The sequence below is a fragment of the Aythya marila genome (assembly GCF_965140915.1).
Source record: "Aythya marila genome assembly, chromosome: 9".
NCBI classification, from domain to species: domain Eukaryota; kingdom Metazoa; phylum Chordata; class Aves; order Anseriformes; family Anatidae; genus Aythya; species Aythya marila.
This window is the reverse complement of record NC_139050.1, coordinates 19,387,541-19,406,909: the sequence shown is the minus strand read 5'-3', so window position 1 is coordinate 19,406,909 and position 19,369 is coordinate 19,387,541. Positions and strand designations below refer to the sequence as shown.

The 19,369-nt window shown below is 44.2% G+C and overlaps 1 protein-coding gene across 5 annotated transcripts in view; it reads left to right on the top strand.

Annotated features, from left to right (window-relative positions):
• KCNMB2 (potassium calcium-activated channel subfamily M regulatory beta subunit 2) overlaps positions 1 to 19,369 on the top strand; it is a 129,403-nt gene that overhangs the window by 94,173 nt on the left and 15,861 nt on the right. The gene's annotated exons all lie outside the window — the stretch shown is intronic.

Genomic DNA, 19,369 nt, shown 5'->3' with positions numbered 1-19,369 from the left:
CACAAAGAGGAAAGCATATACAGTCAGCCTGACTTGAACTGAATGTTCAAAGAAGCAATGAACAGATACAAAGGGAATAGTTTCAGATTACTAGATGCAGTACCTTGGATGTACAAATGGTGTTTTCCCCCTTGCTTGCAAACACCTTCTCCTATATCACTCAGCTCCTCCTTCTTCTGGCCAACACTCCCAAAAGCTGTTTCCTTCAAAGCACCTCAGCAAGAAGCTCTCCAAAACTGCTCCCAGCAAACCAACTCCTATGTCTCCTGGGTGAGCATTTTATCTGCTCCCAATCTGGCCGGGATAGAGAGCACCTGGAGCCAGCAAGCACACAGCAGCTGATATCTCTACCTTGTCATGCTTCAACTAACTTTAACAGATCCCTAATGACAATTTGTATCATTTGAGCACCTGGCATTGGCTCCCTGTATTAGTTTATGACCTCAGGAAGTGTTTAGAGACAATGCAGTAGAAAAATAATGTTATTTTTACAATTAAGTCTGAAGTCAGTATAGTAACAAAAGTTAGCTTGTTTGCAAGCCGACTGTTCTGCTTTGTGATTGATACATAGGTTGTACCTCTGCTGTTCAGATAAGAGGTTTAGCATCCACTTTAGCAAAAACTGCAAGGGACAGCGAGCAGGAGGCAGATGTTTTGGGTGTTTCATCTGGCTGCAGTTGCTGAGGAGATGGCCTCGGGGACATCCATGTGTGCCCCAGCTGGGTCAGCGGGGCTGCGCTCCGAGCAAGGCATGGCTGGGGAGTAAAAGGCACAGGCTTGCTAGGGAATGCCCTCAGCACATGCTTCTGCTTACAGGTGAAAATATATGTTATTAGTATTGTTTAATAATAAAGAACACTAGTATTGGGAGATCTATGTTAATGCTATCGCTAGTAGCAGCATGCTGTGCGTTAACAGCCATAAACCCTGCTGTTACAGCTCCCAGCAGTGTTGGGGTATAGCTGTAACATTCAGGTATATCACGTCAAAAATGTCCTGATGATGCATCACCAAGTATCAGCACTTCCTAGTTCCTCGCATGACGCAGCCACAATGTGAACTGAACCCTGTGTTTCTGAAAGCGCCACCAAAAAGAGACGTCTGTATGAGCAGCGTGTTTTGCGAGCCTGCTGCCAGCAGCAGCCTGCAGTCTGTGCAGGCTTCAGTCTGCAGCCGAGGGGCTGAAAAAGAAGCAAGGTTTAGTTGTTTGGTTCTACCCCACCAGTTCTGTGTGCTTACGTGCAGAAAGGTAATGGTACATGAGTGTGATACCCATATGGTAGGTGCGTGTATTCCTGACCTGTAAATTATCTAGTTGCTCTATACCCTTAGGCACCTCATCTCTGAGAACCACTAAGGAAGTCTCTCTCATTTCATTGCTTTATGTTTGTTTCAGGTTTTTTTATGTGTTGATTTTCTTTCTGCAAATAGTGATGAGTTTGATACAGGACGAGGTGGTTTTAGGCTATCATAAAGTATGAATATTACAGAGACGCCCATCAGAAGGCTTTCATTACTGCTGGCAGACGCTGTACATTTGTACTTAAAGCTCTGTTGTGATAACCATCTGAAAGCTTAGCTGAGCTTTCAGAGACTTGCGGGTCTCCAGCATGGCCTGGAGATCTTCTGATTGATCGGGGGAAGATTCGGTGACCAGGAGTCTGAATGGGGACCGCTTCTGCTCCTCAAAATTCATGTCAAACCTTTGAGCTAGGCAGTAGCAGCTGCTGCTTCTAACCCTGGTGTTTTTCTTTGGCAGCCTCACAGGCCCCTTGGTTCAGGCACTAGCTGTTCAGTGTTGCCCTGGAATAAACCTGGAACCGATCCCATGGAGCTGGTAGAGTTTGTGCTGAAACAAATGTTAAACCAAGGAATGAACATTCAATGACTTGTGTAATGCTGCGTGCCTTCCTGTAATGTACTTTCACTACGCTTTCAGACTTTCAGATTTTCAGTCTGGTATTAATAGAAGAAAGTATCTCAGGGTCAGGCCTGCATTACGGTCAGGCTTTTAGCACCCTCTGGGCCCCTTTTCCTCTTCTCACCTCTGCAGCAGCCACAGCCAGCCAGGCCACCGGGATGTGGTTAGCAGCGGATTGCAGTGAGTGCAGCAGGTGTCCTAAACCCCATTGCTTGGTCTGAATGGTCTGCCAAGGGTGTGTTGAATTTAACAACAATTTCTTCTTGTATTTACCATATTCCCTGGCTGTCTATTGTGTAACTGTTGTGTTCCTTTAGGCAGCACCTGCCATATATCTTTTACCTTCAGTTTTACAGGCCTTGCCAAGAAGATTGCTATATGCTATTCTTCTCTTTATTCATCTAAGCTGCCATTTTTCCAAATATCAAAATATTACTAAGTCCCTATATAAATGTCTCTTGTATGTAGAGGAATGAGATTTAATGTTGCTTCTTACTTGTCTAACGGGAGGTTTGTTTCTTTTTATGGTAAAATCATTGCTGTTGCAATTTATCAGCCACATGTATATAACAAGCTTTCTATGTCTTGGATAGAAAACTTCCCCGTAAAACCTCACTAGGTGAGCTGTAATACCGCTTCCAGGTATGACTGCTGCTTTATGTGCTCTCAAGTTTGGGGTATTTGGCCTCAGGATTCCCATTTATGCTCCGAATTCTCTCTCAGTCCAAAGCTTGGAAGCTAAGATGAGTTTAATACCCAAAACTACTTCCACGCTTGAGGCTGCAATAGTCCAATATTCCCTCTAAGCAGAATGCAATTCCATCTGGTGAACCTTGGCTCAGATGACTGATAAATTTATCTGTCGCTGCCAGCTGTGAAGCAGCAGGGTGCCTGAGATGAGCATCCGCAGCAGCCACCCACGCAGGGCCAACATGACGTCCTCTGTTTCTGGATCTAGATAAAATTTCATCGGTCTTTTAGGGAGAAGGGGGGTGTAAGGGTTAATATCACAACAGTGCCGTGAGCTGTTTCCTGGCCATTCTGCCTGACATGATAGGAACCTTGTGGGAACACTGCATTCGTGGGATTTCTGTTATTATTCTTGGAGCAATCTGCAAGAGGAGGACTAATCTTATGAGATGTCAACCACGTATTTTCAGCCAAGGGCATGTAGAAATGGTTTATTTCATATCCATCCAACAACCAGAACATGCTGAGTAGCTTTGGATGCAAGGATTCAAAGCCAATTCCTCAAAGCACTTCCCAAGATTTTACCCAAGAGCCTCAAATGAACATTTGACCTTATATCCATTGATAATCTTTTTAAGCATTTATCCAAAAAAAAAAAAAAAAAAAAAAAAAGGAAAAATTTCTGAACCAGGATTTACTGAAGATTAACAGCTTGGTATTTGAGCATGAGTGACTTTGAGTGAATTTTCCCTTAACTAGAAATTATCTCCCAACACACAGCCCCAGGGCCAGCACTGTATCACGAAGGGCCAACGGGCAGCATGTGGTGACACATTGGAAAGGTGTCAAAACATTCATGTGTTGCTTGGCCAGAGACTGCAGGTGACTGTGGCTCAGAGGGGAGCCTCTTGGAGCAACCCCTGCCTTACCAATACTGCAGCATCGGTGCCACACATCCTGGGCTGCCTCCAGAACAGCCCAACAGCTGAACCCAAAAAGCAACCTAAAATCACTATTTTATATATATAGGCTGTGTGCCTATATTCCCTGTAAGCAGTCTGGTTCTAAAGGGAATTTGTTTTGTTTCCAGCCTGCCTTAAAAAGACCCTTCACCTAGCTCTGACCTCAAATCCTTGTGCTCCAGACAGGGATGATTGTTCCTTGGGACTTCAGCACTTGTTAATTCTCTTAAAGAGATTACTCAAATCTCCTAAAAAAAAATCTGACTAGGTTTTGGATTAAGCACTGGTGCTAAAATGACCTTGTTGATGAAATCAGCATGCTCTAACCTCGCAAATTGGAGAGGGAAGCCTTGGATCTAACTGTGGCTCAGTAGGTACAACCATGGAAAGTAGCCAGACTGCTCCGCATCTCCGTTCCCCTAATGCTATCACCCTTACAATATTCCTTGAGAGCAAATACGTCAGGTTTTCCATGTCCTTGTTGGAAAGACAGCGCAGTGACGAAGCCATCGTGGTAATGCCCAACCTGCTCTTCTCTAATGCTTGTTGCTTTCTCCATGTTTGAGCTTTCTGGCTCATTCCAGCATCAGCATGAGGCTTCTTTACCCCAACTCCTGTGTTAATCAACATGCCATTGCTGGGAAGTGGATTTAGCTTAGCAGATTTGGCAGGGAGCTTAGTGCAGGTGCTGGGGCACGTTGCACACCCCAGGGGTCTGCCACAGGTGTCCCCTGCCTGCCACCACTGGGTCACGTCCCCACTGTGCAGTCAATTGCCAGAGTTATTTGTCCTGCCTGTATTGTGCAGTTTTCTTTGTGTCTTTCCTAGGTCTCAGAGATAATTAACCCTGCAAAGTCAGATTTGGGGTTAGACTGTTACAGACATTTTCTTGGGATCCGGAAGCAGCTCAGCAAGGTCTGCATGGAGTATTTTTGTCTTTGTGTTGTGGCCAGGAGTGAAGCCCAGGAATTGTTTGTATGCTGAGATTTTCTCAAAAGTGAGATCATTAAATCAAAATGGAAGCACTTTCAGCCTACATCTCTTCTGGTGGTGTTCTTGTTACTGTTCTTCCATAATGCCAGCTGATTTCCCTGCAAAATCTCTAGTGTCTGTAATGGAAACAGTTTCAAATCCAGTACAAATTCATAGACCTCTTTCAAAGGAAAAAAATAAAAATCATTGGAAGGCAAAGCCCATGATGGCTGAAGCACTTAAATCTACTTTCCTATCTCTTTGCCCAAATTTCAGTTTAATTTACTCATTTGCTAATCCTAATTTTCCAGGCCTGTGCTTACAAGCCTCACTCATGTGGAAACACATTAGACTTCTGCAATTAGCTGCAACTTAGGGCTTCAAAACTCTCGTCAGCTTTGCTTCTCAGCCTGCAGCGAGTAATGGTGGGTTTGCCTTCCTCACCTCAAAAATGTTTTAGATAGATGTGCTTGCTGTTCCCTACCTGAGCACTGTGCTCTATTTCACTCTCACTGGTGCTCATTAGGGCAGAAGTACCCCACTTCCACTGAACGTCAATGATACTTGATGCAGGAATTTAGACTTTTCTCAAAGATTTCTTCAGATGCTATGATTTACTTTTCATTCAGTTTTAATGATATCATAGATGAAATATATTTAATATATTTTTAGAAACGGTTTTGTCACTATGATGTGCTGCACATAGAAATAGCAAGTAAATGTGATGTGACAAAATATCGAGGTGGAACCACGTTTGAGGCCCTCTTTACTTCTGACAAACAGGACGAGCAACCTGGTCATGTCCCAAGAGCACAGGCTGCTGCTAGAACAGGTAGCTCTGGGGGCCACATCCCCACTGCTGCCCCCATCCATCTTCTGCACAGGGAAATCCAGCCAGGGAAGCACGGTGGGGCTCAATCTTCCCTGATCCCAGCTGGGCTCCACAGCTTTCTCCTCCGTTTCCCTCAGGGGGCTGTATTTCTGTGTGCTAATGTAAGGAGAAAAGCCTTTTTAATCCAGTATCATACAGGGTTAAAGTATGGATATTTTTTATTTTGAATAAAATATGACTATTAAGTTCTTTGGGCAGGGACTTTGTCCTCCACCACCTTTACAAGGCACTTAGCACACTGCTGGTATTATAGATGTAAATACTACAAATAATATATCACAGTTCACATCTCAGAGATCTGTTTCATTGGAAATGTGCTCACAAAGTGTATCTGTATGTTGTGATAGAAAAGGCTCAACTATGAGAAGCTGAGGACCAGTTCCCCAAAAGGCAGTGCTGAGCCCCACCCTGGAAAAGGTTGGGGTCAAAACCTGTTCTGATGTAGGTTTCCCATTAACTCTTGAAGGTCTTCTTGGTTTGGTGCCAGCAGTAAAACAGTGACATCCTGCACAAGGGACAAGAAGTTTAGCATGCAGAGTACTCATCTGAGAAGTGGACAAGAGCTGTTTCCTCCTGCAGGGTAGCTCTATGTAATAGTTTGAAACAGAAAGACAGAATGAATTCCCTAACCCGTTGAAGGCAAACAGGTAAAAAGGACTTAAAAAAAAATCCTTGTAGAAAAGAATTTATTATTAACTGAAAAAGTAATTTAACGGCATAGTAATGTTCTCATACCACTGAGCAAATCTAATACCAACTCTGCAAATCTAATAAGATCTCTGCAAAAGCAGAGAAGTTCAATCTGAAGTGCACTCTTTTGAGTCTGAGGCCAATGCCCATTAAGTACAATAGAAATATTACTTCAGTTTCAATACAAGCTGGATCAGGCCTCCACTGAATTTGGACTGTCAGTGGTTGTTATTGTCTCTGCAGAATATTCCACTTAAACTCACCACAGTGATTAAAGTAGCTTCTAATTTCCACAACAATACAAGTAAATTCTCAGTGTGTGCTGTCCGTGCAAGCGGAACGTAGGAGGCACTGCCATGCTTGCACCAGAGCCATCTCCTGCATTAAGCAAGAGCCAAATTGGCCCAGAAATATCACAAGTAGATGAGATGTAACCACCAGACCTTCTTAAATGAGGTGTAATCGATAGGCAGAGCCTTCCACCATGGTAACAAATTGTGCATGAATCCTCACCCCACCCTCCAAGGGATCCTTGAACGGCCAACAGGAGACACAGCACCCATCCTGCAATGATTATGCTACTGCATTGCCAGCTGTTGTATTTCTAATTTTGCTAATGGCCAAATCATTTTGCTTCAGCCACTTCTTTATTACGTACATCAGCTGGAAATTATCAGCTTCATTACCCAGAGCTCCAAAAGACTCCATGTCATGAGCCATGTAGAATTCAACGTACATGGAAAAGGCTGGCTGTGCAATGGTGTTTCACAAGGAGCAACTGCTGTGCACCAAGACAAGCTATCTTGGTCTATCATTTTTTTTGCAGGTCCCAGCAACATCTCCCAGTTGAGCATTCCATTAACTTTTTCACCCCCTGTTTCTCAAAAAAGCCCAGAGGAAATCTTAATCCCCCTTATCTTGCGACACTATTATCTTGCTGTGTTTCTGCTGGCTTCACACTGAGATTTTGTGGAACTATGTTTTCTTATTTAGCCCAAAATTGGCTTGGAGAAAGACAGCGCAAAGAGGTCTTTTCTGAGCAAGCTAGAAATAAAAATGGAAAGTCTTGTTCTGTGCCTGACTTCAATTCAGTATCAGCTTAGAGGGGGAGTTGTTTTGCTGCAGTTTAAGAGAAGGGAGCATCTCCTATCTGAGATGGGAGATTGATTCCTATTAGATTAATCCTGTTAGTTCCTAAGGGACTAGATTAGTCCCTTTGAGCAGCCCAAGATGCTCCACGCACCCTTTGACTGCTGGGACCCGCAATTATCCCAACCCTGTCAACTCCAGAAAGAACTTCATCATGACCCTGTTAGTACCCTTTCCCCTGTTGAACTTTACTTTGAGTCTTTAAAGTAAAAAGGTGTTACTAAACTTAGGCAACTGCAAAATACAACTAGCCAGGAAGAAGATGTACAAAATTCAGTTATTTTTAAATGAGGTTGAAGTCATTTTATGGATCACACATTTGTAATGGCTGGATATATTAATAAATTCAGTACATAAGCTTTCAAGTTTGAAGCAAGCCTCTCAGTCTGTTGCTTCAGAAAGTGCAATCCAAAAGCTATTGATCTATTTATACAGATAAGAACCCAACAGAGTTATCAGGATCAATGCAAACACTCAGAAGAAGACTCAGTATAACTAATAATAAATAAGTAAAGACCCAGGAAATAGAAATGTACAATTTAAAACTAACTGAAATGCTGACCTGAAGAATAGGTGTTTATGTACATTTCTGCAAATGCAATTCTGAGAAAGGAAAAGAGAGTGCAAAAAGTAAGTGGGTAATTTCAGAGGTGGCAGACAAGATAATAGACAAGCAGCATCCAACTCAAAGGAGATGGGCGGGGGCTAAAAAGTGGTGGAAGCAACATAAGATTTTTGATTTGATTTGATTTTTCTACAGAATTTTCAAATTAATTTATACAAAGCAAGGTCTGAGTGCTGTAATTGAAATCAAGCCAGGAGAGAGTACAGGAGCAGCATGGGTATCTGCATACACATTTTGCAGGTTCAGGCAGTCTAATTTTGCATCCACCTTCTTGTTTCCCAAGGTCAGGAGTTTTGACATGGGCCCTGTCTGTTGGTTTTTTGAGCTGTTTTCCATCTGTCTTTCTTGTCTCTGGGGATGGGATGGGATGGGATGGGATGGGATGGGATGGGATGGGATGGGATGGGATGGGATGGGATGGGATGGGATGGGATGGGATGGGATGGGATGGGGGCAGTAGGTTGGGCTGGCCACCAACACTTGCATTTCAAAGTACTTATCAGCCAGTTCATCGATCCAGGTTTTGGATGGATGACCATGGGATAGGCATTGGGTCATGCCTATCCTCCACAGTAGTGTGGACAGCCTATCTTGAAAACATTCTTATTCAAATTTTTCTTTAAGGCTTGATGAAGACCAAAACCCCCCAGGTGCTTGGTGCTGGGTGTAGCAGCAATGAAAGGCCAGCCCCAGCCCTGGACAGCTCACAACATGCTCTAGTTTTGTTTCAAGTGCTGCCCAACCAAAAACATCAAGGCAGGTTCAGACCAAGAGCTGCCCCACCTGTTTTAGTGCATTAGATCTTACGCCCAAAAATAAAGGCCAGTCGTGGGAATAGCTGTCCTTTGTTTAGCTTTAAATGAGGAACTGAAACAGGCCAGTAATCAGGGGAGAAAAGATCACAAGACATGTACAATTTCATCTCATCCATGTTAGTGTACCTGAAAATACAATGAGCTTGCAAAAAATTACAATAATTATGAGCTGGGAAAAGAAATAGCCTGGGAGGCTGGGTCCTTCAGTAAAAGTTCACTGAGTTTTGCCAGCAAGATTCAAACTTTTCCTAAAATAAGGAAATTGGATCCACTGCAGCCCCAATGCAGTAAGACAGACATGTATCTTACGTTTTGTTTCAGTGGACATCTGATGTGAATCAGCATTGTTTGTACATCAGTTGGTTTATCCCAGAAATCAAGCACCTCCTTCCCCCACAGGCAGCCTGAGCACATCAGGAAGGCTGGCAGCAGCCCGAAGCTCAGAGCTGCCTCGATACAGCCACGTAGGCACAGACATTGCACACGAGAGCATCTGCAGTGTCTGCAGAGGTCACAGGACAGTTGCTTTGCTAGTACGAGGCAGTGCAGCCCCACTGAAAGCAGTGTGAGAGGCTCTGAGCTGCCCCAGCCCACACCAGGTGGTGAGGAAGATTGGAGAATGGGAAGAGAAAGTGCTAGAGAAATAGGGGAGGAGAAGATCAGGGAGTGACCCTAGGTTAAAGAGCACTACATTTCAAAGAAGTCAAGATTTCCTTCTTTAAGATTTGAAGAAGGAAAAAAAGTACTTTCACTGAGAAATTACATCGTGGAGCTGCTTTGGCAGAGAAGCCAGTGCAGGGGACAATGAGAGATGGCTTGGGCCAGAGGACAAACCAGCTCCAGCTTGGTCCCTGCCAACAACAGGGACCCAGAAGGGTGCGTGAGGTCCCATCAGTCGGTCACAGCACCTCCACAGCTCAGCACAGGTCCATCCATACCTTCTGTTCCTCAGGGCCATCCCCAAGCACCATCAGCAGGCACTAGCCAGGGCCTAGCACTGAGTGGGGTGGACCTGGGCTCTCACCTTGCTCCTTCCGGGAGGGAGAAACAGAGGGCAGGTCACAGGCTGATGTGATTCAGCTCCACTGAAATCAAAAGAGATGTCAGCATGCAGCTGAAGGACTGCTGAACTCCAGGCTGCAGGGAGGGGAATGCCACTGGGCTTCAGAAGTGGTCCACAGAACATCAGGAAGGAGGGAGAGAGAAAGAGAGGTTAAAAGTTTAAACAGTATTTAGATAGGGAACAAAAATATTGTCAAAAAGTCAATCAGAAGTCTAGATTTAGGCAGATCTGCTCTTATTTAACCTTCAGCATGAGATCAGGTCTCAGCCTTTCTATTCTTGGTAACAGCTGATGAATGCAGTGTAACAAGGTATTAATAAACATCTGCCCAGCTCTTAGATTAGTATGGGGAAGAATTAATGGAGGTCTTAGCACATTCATATTTTCTGATTATGGCATGACTTTATTTATAGAAATAATAGGGGGAATGGAAACCGTCAGTAACACCCTGTCAATATACGTAATGAAATCCACTCATTTAATTGCATTACACTTGGCTACGGAGTCGTATCAATAAAAGGTCCTCCTTAGAGCAGCTCAGTGGTCACTATGTACTTCATGTAAGAAAGATATTAAGATTAATATTTTTTCAATGAACCACTGGGAAAATAAGTCCTCTCTGACATACCCATTCCCATGCCTCTGACCCTGAGAGGGATGAGGCTGCTGGCTGTGCTAGGGCAAAGCTTTCCACCAGGCAAGGTGAAGTCCACTGCCCCTCAGCAGCAGTCCAGCTTTCACACCACTTTTCCAGCCACTCCCTTCTTCCAGTCCCTAAAAAGTCCCAAATTTTAAAATAAACCCAGCCTGAAGCCTGTGCTATATTATATTTGTTGCTAGCAATGGCTAAACCAACCCATGCATCAGCTCTGCTTCATGCCATGCCCTCCTACCCACCACAATAAAGTATCAACAGTGCTTATTGTGCCATACCACTGAGATAAATAAAGCACAATTTGAAACCTTGGTATGTTCAGGCCTCCTAAAAGAGAGGGAAAGCCTATAAAACCCCTACTGAAGGAGTCATGGCTGTTCAGATCATTTGCAGCTTGTTAGGTAAACCCTGAAGCCAGTTTTAATCAGGAGGTGCCAACGTTAGTGGAGAGCTGCTGGGGTTTAAGCAGGCTTTGGACTGACTGTGGCTGTTTCTCAAGGTTTTAAAATACATTTCATAATGTTCAGTGCAGACAGGCAGCTGGGGAAGTTTAAGTCTTTTCTCCCAGAAGCATGGGAAAAACAAAATAAAGCTACAATTATGGTGACAGATGGTCTGTTACAAACAACAGGGCATTGCTAGTAATTTTGCTCCTTGCACAATGAAGGAGATCAGGACTGATGCAAAAAAAGCCAAGAAAGTCCTGTGGTTCTATCCTGTTCTTCCAAAAAAAAAAAAAAAAAGCAATTCCTAATAAAAAAGCAATTCCTAATCCAATCCAATCTTCCAAAGCTATCAGTCTGAATTAATGGAAGCAGAGCAAGAAAATGTTACTATTTCTATTAATTATAGAGGCAGGTTTGTGCAATAAACAGAATTCATATCCCTACTGTGCTGTGTAAGTACCTATAATTCAGCTGCTCCACTCACAACTGCAGCATGTTCTTCACATTGTTTTACAAATTAGCAAACCTGAAATCAGCAGCCACGTACGGTGTGATGACATTTAGTTTAACTACGGGGAATCTGATCTGCTGAAATCCACGGGCGGTCTTCCAGTGCTGCTTTTTACCGTGATTGTGTTACAGCTCCCCAATTAAGTCCTCCTAGATCAGCTCCATGTTTTCCATGGAAGTGACAGTACAGATGCTGTAGGAAATACTATCAGTTATTTATTGCACTTGCTGGCACTCCCCCCAGTACTGCCAAGGTGACGTTTGGGGTGATGCTCTTTTAGAGGTGACCAGAAAGGTGGGCTAGGGCACTCCTGGAGCCAAATGGACTTTCCGTGTCATTTGACTGGTTTGTATTTACTGCAAGGGGCACGGAGTCAGAGCAGGGACACAGATAAGAACACACACATGGATATCTTTGCTCAGTAGGCAATGCCCAGTACCTGCATACCTCACAGGAATTTATTTTGTGCATCAAAACCTACAGAAGCAGAACCAGCTGTGCTGTCTTAGAGTGAGTCCTTCATCTTAACACTGGTAGTGCATCCTCTGGGAGGACTGGTGGTAGCAATGGCTTGGACAAGCATCTTCTGTCACCCTGTGGAGACCTTCATGTCCTGCCTAGCCTGGGACCAGAAGACCCCAGAGGAGCTGGCTACCAAAAGCAGAGCTGCCCCAGCAGCCATGAGTGAGGCGGGAGCTTTTAAAGCAGTGGTGAAGAAAAACATTTCTGGGCGTATAAAGGGAAGCTGTGGAAAGGTGCTAGGCAATGATCTTTCTAAGCCTGCTCCAGCTTTCTACCTTCTAGATTAAATAGATACTGCCTTTCTCTGTACCTGAGGAAGAGGAAGCAAATTGCCTGTTGCCAGTCAGAAAACATTTAATAGCAAGGCTCCTGCCACCAGCCAGAACATCCCACCCGCAGACTGGTCTGACTGGGAGCGCTCTAGCAGCCAAAATTACTCAAGTAGCAATGTTTTCCAGTAGCTGTATGGTGTCAGTTGCAGATCACTTTTGATAGTGGCAAGGTCTGATAGCAAATGGCCTCACCTGGATAAAGAAAAGAAGAAAACGTTCCCTGAGATACAGCACAAAAGGTTGATTTACCTGTTCTTTATCCACCCACTACTTACAGAGCTGCTGGTGTTACTTTTTAAGCATCTGACTCAGACATCAGAGCAGAAAGGTGATAAAACGCTCACCTTTGATTGAATATTTGACTTAAGTTGCCATTGTGGCAAAAGGTAAAAATAAATACATATACTATGAGGAATTCAAGTTACTACTGGACAAAGTGTTCCACATCAATTTTAAATCCTTACAGACACTGAAAACCTCTTTCTTGGTTTGCATGAAGGTCAAAATTGAGTTTTTGAGTGTTCTTTCAGCGGGGATTTTATTTAGACACTGGAACTTCCTTCCAGTTTAAGGAGAGTGTTTCTTAAACAACATCTGACACTGGTCCAGCTGGGGACTGGAGTAACGTGGTCCCAAGGGAACATAACAAACTGAAAAGTGTTTGCTCTGGCACTGAGAAGTTCTGTGCCATTGCCCTACCCTTTGGTTGCTTCTGCATTTCACTCCTGACCTGGCTGTAAATAGGAAGAGAATCCAGTATCCAATCTCTTCTGAAGTGCATATCAAAGAGCATTGAAATGATAGACTTCATTAAGCTTATATATCAGCTTTCAAAAAAAAAACTGCTGAGGTGGGGAATTCACAAAAGCATTTCCAATGTAAGGGAGAGAAGCAGGAGGGGAGTGAAAGTTAACATTTTGCAACGTATAAAATAAAAATGCAATCCATGTTACAACAACTTCCGATGATGTTTTCTGTAACTGGATTACTGCTATCAAATTAATATAGGAGAAAAGCCTTCTGAACACATTAGGAGGAAGACAATCAGCTTTTATTTACCTGCTATGCTGTATTACAGCGAGGCACACAAGTGTTGCAGCAGGGGCAGCTCAGGTCACCTACAGTGTGTTAGCTGATAGCTTAGCAACCTTTCCCCCAGGCATTTTTGCTTAAATTGATCTAAATAAATTTAGGAATTCAAACACTAGCTTTTAGTAGCAAACAGGATCTTTAGAATACCCATTTATGAGAAACATTTTTGGTTAAACTTACCAAAAAAAAAAAAAAAGTGTTATACTATGCAATTATAGTGAGATGCACACCAGCTGTATCCCACAGGAGATGGGAATGACCTACAAGATTTCAAGGTCAATTTGTAAATACAGTTTTTCTTCATTTTGATTGAATTAAATTCACTTGATTACTGGGGCTCAGGGATTCTTAGGAAAGGTAGAAGCAGTAAATTTCATCAAAAATGGTGAAAATTGAGAGACAATTATCAAGTTTCCCTAAAAGTAGAAAATACAGACATATCCCACACACTCTGAAAACCCCACAACTGAAAATCCTGATTATTTCAATGTGGTGCCAGAGCCCGGTATTGCTACCACCAGTTCCTTAGGGCAGTTTTGCCCAGCACTGTTGAAAAGGAAAACATTCCCCATGCCCTGGGGGAAATGAAGCATGGAAACCCCGTTATCACTGACAGAAGTTTTGCCTCTAATTCCCCATCTGCTCTTCTGAATGTTAACCTACAGCATTGGCACATAAGCTTAAATGATAAAGAGGGATTCCAAATAGAAAGCAACACAATATTAGTCAGCTAGGCTGGTGGTGTCTGCAGCAATGTGGTGTGGGCGCTCATGTTTCAAGAGAGGGAAATTATAGGAGAAAATAATAGAGTTATGTTACGTTGATTGAGGGGAAATGCTGGCATAGAATGGGGAAGTAATGGGTCAAAACCAGATTTATTTATTTTTCAATCTTTAATCCATATGGAATTCTGCACAGCTCCTCCTTCCTATTCTTATTGTTATTTGTGTTTAGCAGCTGCGTAAAATAGCATACAAGTCAAGAAATCTGAAAAGAGAGTAATAATGTGATGCATAGTGTTAACTCACTGGTTTTGGAAATATCCATTTATCTTGGTTAAATAAAAGCTTAGCCCAAGTACTAAGCCAAGTAATCATGATTAGGGAGAGAAAAAGACATTCACCTCCTTAGAAACTCAATACTCTTCAACATTAATAGCACTGCAGTGACATAGCTTGAAGCTGGATGCTTGCTGTAATTAATATAGATTATTGGCAGATGAGGAATGAAAGTATCTGTGCCTGCTCCTGACATTGTTTTCATTCTAGACCAGTTATGAGACCAAAATACATTGGGCTTTTGTTTTGGAGACATGTCCCTTTCACTGTTCAGAGTGCTCTGCTGGCCTCAGAGGACTGCAGAGATTTTGTTCCCTTTGTTGTCTCAAAACTGCATAGAAGGCATATGCATTGTTCTCCCTTATAGAGACTTTGCTTTTGTTCTTTCTCATTATCTTCTTTCCTGACTCTCAAGAAAAATTGGTTTTATGCTAAAAAGTATATTACAAGAACACGTCTACATAGAGATTCATAAGCTCTCAAGGTATTAGTTTTTTAGGGAGGCTAAGTCTGCATTTGTACCATCCAGTGTATCGTGTGCTGAACTCATCCACAAAGCTGGTGATTTAGTGCTTAGACTGATTTTTACCTAAGAGACTGGTGCTGCACTGCACTAAGCCCAGCTCATCAGCCTCGTCTCTGTAGTCATTTGACTCACTTGACTCCCCCAGATTTCCCATCCACTTCGTACAACTATTTTGGTAGATATTGTGACTGCTTTTCTGCAAAATGACGCTGTTCCTATTCTCTCTTGTGTGAGCACATCATTATTATCTTTTATGTTGTGTTTCCTAACTTTCTAATCCTCTGCCTTATTACAGCCCATTTCATTTCTAACTTTCCAGCAGGCTTGCTCCCCAGGCTGGATTTGATCTCTGCACATGAATCTATCAGAAATGTTGATTGCAACTGCTGATCATATTCAAATACCAAAGGGCTACAGATAATGAAGTCTAGGTTCTGAAAGGGTGAGAAATCACCACAGGGTATTTACACTGCAGAATTTACCATTTTGTACTAAGACAAAAAGGAAACATGCTCATGAGCTCTGAACTGTGTTCTTTGATTTACCACAGAGGTGCCTACTTCACATCTTCATGTCTCATTTCTGTAGGATGGGGTTACTAAATCTGCCTTTCCCCATCAAGATCATTTCTTAGTCTTAAGGAAGACAAGTCATTTCTACTCGGTGTATGTAATAACCAGGTTTACACACTAATGTGGTCGGTACTATTCCCAGCCTGACTGAACATGTGTCTGTGTCCAGAGGTCCTCCAGCAGGTCCAAGACACCGCTAGTGTGGGCAGAGGGATCGAGCTCACATTCCTCTTGTTCCTCCCATCTAGCGATCTCAGACACTTAGATTCAGCTAACTGGTCTTTGCATATGCCAGCAGATTTAATACATCTTTCAATGACAGCCAGGGAAAATCAGGCAGCGCAGAGTTAAATAGCATGCTTGAATTGCTGGGTCACATTGGCAGTGCTGGTCCAGCACTCCTGGTCCTCTTCTCTGGCCACTGTTTTGGATCCGATTTTTCTTGACATACCTGCACAAACCCAGTGCAATAGCAGCTGCCTACAAAGGTGAAACAGCACAACTACATCTAAAGCAGGAAGCCAACCTGCTCACCAGGGAGGCAGCATGGTCTGCTGGGCTCCTGCACTGCTCTGAGCCAGGGACAAGTCAATTAAGTGCTTGTGCAAATCATCCGCTTTGCCTGTATATCCCCTGCACCTTGGTTTCACGCCTGCAATTTTGCAATAATAAAAACATCTCTTGGTAATGGTCTTTAGTAAGACATGATATGTGAAACCTGGGTGGTGGTCTGGTATTCACACTGACTGCCCACCCGTCAGCAGCGAACACGTTCAGCCCACTGCAGGCTGCTAGAGCCTAGTAAAAATTAACAAGCTACTAAATGCGGACTGCTGCATTTTGCCACAGAAAATTAAGTCAAACAACAGCTAAAATAGAGGAGGAGAGGGGGGGAAAGGAGAGCAGAGAAGGCAGACCAAAGGCGGCATAAGAGTTGTATTTATTTTTTAATCCCATCTCTTTTAGCGTCTGCAATGAACGCTGTAACTAAAGGAATCTAACTGAATTAGAATTTCAATATGTCCTGAGCAGATTGGAGCCGTTTCCATTCATGAGCAGCACGTCCCAGCTGTAATTGCCTGCTTGCTTATCCACACAGCTCTTTACAGCTAATCCAAATGTGGACTCAAAAATAAATAGTGCCAGAGCATTCAGTTCCCGATGGGCAGCCGTTTCAGCATCGCCTCTGCCTTTGCTTTGTTCCGGCCGGTGCTCTCGATGGCATGGGGACTGGCTCAAAGGAGATAAAAGATGATTGACCCTCTCAGGGAATTAGGTGGGAGAAAAACCGCTCCTGCTATAGCTGCCCTGCCTGTTTGTGCTGTTCCTCTGGGTGCTGCCTTGCGGCTGTTTATCTCCCTCTGTCCTCACCTCTCTCCCCAGCCACGTTGCTCCTCTGATCCCATTCTCTGTTGTGGCTTTCTGAGGGCAGTTGGTGCCCTCCCTGTTCCCCTCTGTGTGCTCCTATCCACACACACCATCAGGGTTTTAGCACTGCTTTCCTCAAATGAAACATCTCTTCGGGGATATTTAAAAGCCATGCACTTCTCAGATCAGGTCTTTTTTGGAAGTGTGTGAAGCTGAGGCACTGCTGCACATAGCTGGAGCTGGAGGGGACGACCCTGCTGATGGGACTTGGCACTGCACGAAGCAGGGCTCTGCCTTTGCTCTCTGACATGGGGATCTGCACATGTCCACCCTCCTCACCAGGGGAGAGGTAACTGCCCACCCTCTTCCAGGCTATTTTCTCCACTAAGCCCACCACAGAGTTTCTGGGAGACATTGGATCAGTCTCAGCAGCCTCTGTGCCATAAGTTAAAAGAAATTTTGCCTTTAAAAACAAAACCAAATGCACCTGTATTTTGCCCAAAGCTGAGCTGCATCCCCGTGTGATGACTTGTCACTGGTAGCCTCATTCTTCTCCTCCTTTGGACACGGAGCCTCCTTTAGCCATGTCTGTCCCCTGGGAGCCCAGAAAGACCACCCTGGGTCCTGGACATTAACCTTCAGCTCAAAACCTAGGTGGAGAGCTCAGCTCCAAGCTCGGGAGAGATTTAGAAAAAGGTCTAGAAATAGAGGTGCATTCATTAATGCAGCATCATTAGCGATCAGTCTTCCTAAACATTTGTCAGTACATTAACACCAGCTCCACAGTGTCCATTTTTCCCCTTCCCATAACAAGGAACCCAAATTCAAGGTCACCTGCCAGTTGGATTAGTCAGGTAGTAGAGCTGGAGCTCCGGAGATGCTCCAACGAGAAGGGTTATTTATGTCCCTCTGTCCTGCACCGTGCCATTAGCTTGCGGTACATCAAGGTCTGGTCACGGGGCAGAAATGCACTGTTTGATATTGCTATTGCTGCTTCACGATTTACTGTTGTTGCTGCCAGGGCGTTAAATGTTCCCTAAGTGGTAACTGTCGTCCGCTAATGTAGATACATTTCTTTTATGAGTTAGCTTATTGCTGTCTCTCTTAGTCTACTCTATTCTTCTGCTATGGCCACAGACAAGTGGAATTAGGGCAAGCAGATCACAATATAATACCCAAAGCACCTGCTAAGGATTTTGAGATTCACCCTCAGAATTACGTCTCTTTTGGAGCAATATGAAGCAGGCCTTCACCAGCAGGTTCTCCTCACACCACGGGCCTCAGGTGTTTGCTGCTGGTGGTGGGAGACATGCTGATATTCCTTAGTGGAAACTTTGTCGGGTTTTCTAGTGAGGTCGATAAAATTCACTGGAAGATAATGTTCAAGAAGAAGACAAGACTAGGAGAAGATGAGAGAAGATGGGTTAGCCCTGGCAGAGGTTTTGGTGTCACAGGCTCTTAGAGGTGCTCTCAAGCCAGCCCAGAGCAGTGAAGTGCCCTGGGCATGGGTGTAAATGTGTTCATAGGAGTTGTGCAGTTTGTACTCTGAGCCTCTCCCATAAGCATTGTACATTTATTCAGGACAGGTCCCCAGTGCCAAGAACAAGGTGTGTTTTGTAAAATCCAAAACTTGGCCTTCTTGACTGTCTCTGTGGCAACAGTGCCAAGAGGCAAATGTGTTGAGGCCACATGGGGTAAATAATGAAGGAAACAACCTTGTTCAGGCAAAACTGAGCAGAAAGCCCAGGGTCCAACCCAGCATCCTGACTCTGACTGTACAAAAGAGAAGTTACACCAGGTACAGCAGCTTGCTGGTAAGATGCCCTGTGGGAGTATTCTCCAGGAGGAGACGGTTGTGTAGGTTGTAGCCATTATATTTTAGAAGTCTTACAAAGGTCTTCAAAGGAGGGCCTTGGAGGGGGGATCTTAACATTACTGGTCTGCAGAAGGCTTTTACCTCAGAGCTAACCCTCACCTAAAGGAAACTCAGACCTCAGTCACTTCTGGCCTCTGGAGTGGCTGCCGTGATGCCATCAGTGTTAGGATTTTACACAAGATTAGGGATGCAATTGCGTGCTAAACAGTGACCATTAGCTTGGATTGCCCAGCTAATGAAGCAGGCAGCATTAACGCAATCACGTAGGGACTGCTGCAAGGCACTGGCACTATGAGGAGTGTCTGAAATCACGCTGACCTCGTGGGGAAGGACAGCCCCCTTCCTCTGCTGGCATCCCCTCAGTGGGACAGGCCCTCTGCTGTGATTTGCTCTAGAGTTTGTGAATCTGCTCCCTCCCTGCTGAGGAAGCTCAGCCAGCTCAGGCAGGCAGCAGAAGCTGCTAGTTACTTCTAATGCATGCCCAAGTTTTGCTCAAAGAAGAACAGACTCTCTGGTAGTGTTCACCACCACCCCTGGCTGGCTCCAGGAGAACTCAGGCTGTGGGAGCACAGCCAGTTGGGCTTTCCTCTGGGCAGTTCACATACGACACCCTCAAGGGAGCAGTGATGAAT